Source organism: Chanodichthys erythropterus, chromosome 17 (genome assembly GCF_024489055.1).
Source record: "Chanodichthys erythropterus isolate Z2021 chromosome 17, ASM2448905v1, whole genome shotgun sequence".
NCBI classification, from domain to species: Eukaryota; Metazoa; Chordata; class Actinopteri; order Cypriniformes; family Xenocyprididae; genus Chanodichthys; species Chanodichthys erythropterus.
In genome coordinates, this window is record NC_090237.1 from 35,294,533 (window position 1) to 35,295,430 (window position 898).

General features: G+C 39.8%; 1 non-coding gene across 1 annotated transcript; it reads left to right on the forward strand.

The window, feature by feature from the left end:
* Positions 1-353: 353 nt before the first annotated feature.
* Positions 354-472, forward strand: LOC137005573 (5S ribosomal RNA). The gene has a single exon (XR_010892323.1). It is a non-coding gene; the product is annotated as a 5S ribosomal RNA (ribosomal RNA).
* The last annotated feature ends 426 nt before the right edge of the window (positions 473-898 follow it).

Sequence of the window (898 nt, forward strand, 5' to 3'; positions counted from 1 at the left end):
TTAATGTGAAAAGGTTTTGAAAAGGTATGTTTTGAGTTAAAAAAAATGTTTGATATTTATGATTGATTGTTTTTTGAGAGTTGCAAAAGTTATGTATTCAAGTTTAATGTGAGTTTGGAATGTAATGATCAGTTGAGTTATGTAAATATTACTTTTGTACTTTTTGATAAAAAAAAAAAAATAAAATAAAAAAAAAGCACGCCCGATCTCGTCTGATCTCGGAAGCTAAGCAGAGACGGGCATGGTTAGTACTTGGATGGGAGACCGCCTGGGAATACCAGGTGCTGTAAGCTTTATGTTTTTCTGAAAGTATAAAGAATGTCTTAAATAGCCCACTCTTGGCAGCAGATTTCGCTTACGGCCATACCACTTTGAGAACGCCCGATCTCGTCTGATCTCGGAAGCTAAGCAGGGTCGGGCCTGGTTAGTACTTGGATGGGAGACCGCCTGGGAATACCAGGTGCTGTAAGCATTTTTGGTTTAAAAAAAAAAAAAAAAAAAAAAAGAGTGTCTGAATACCTTAAGTAGCCCACTCTTGGCAGCAGATTTCGCTTACGGCCATACCACTCTGAGGGCGCTGTTGAGTCAACAGGAAGTGAGTTGGCAGTAGTTGGGAGAGGAAGGCTCTCCCACATCTTTGTTTGTTTTTTTGTTTTGAGTTTTTTTAGTGAGTGTTTTTTGTTTGTTTGTTTGTTTTTTTGTTTGAAAGTTTTTTAACCACCTAACAGCAGCTTTTGCTGACTGGAGGGTGGTTATCCCCCCTTTTTTTTGTTATAAAATGGATCGATTAATGGCAAACGACAATGGACTGGCTGGAGAGACAAGCATGGTAAACGACACTGGACTGGCACGATGAACACGAAAGGCAAACGACACTGGACTGGCACGAGGAACACGA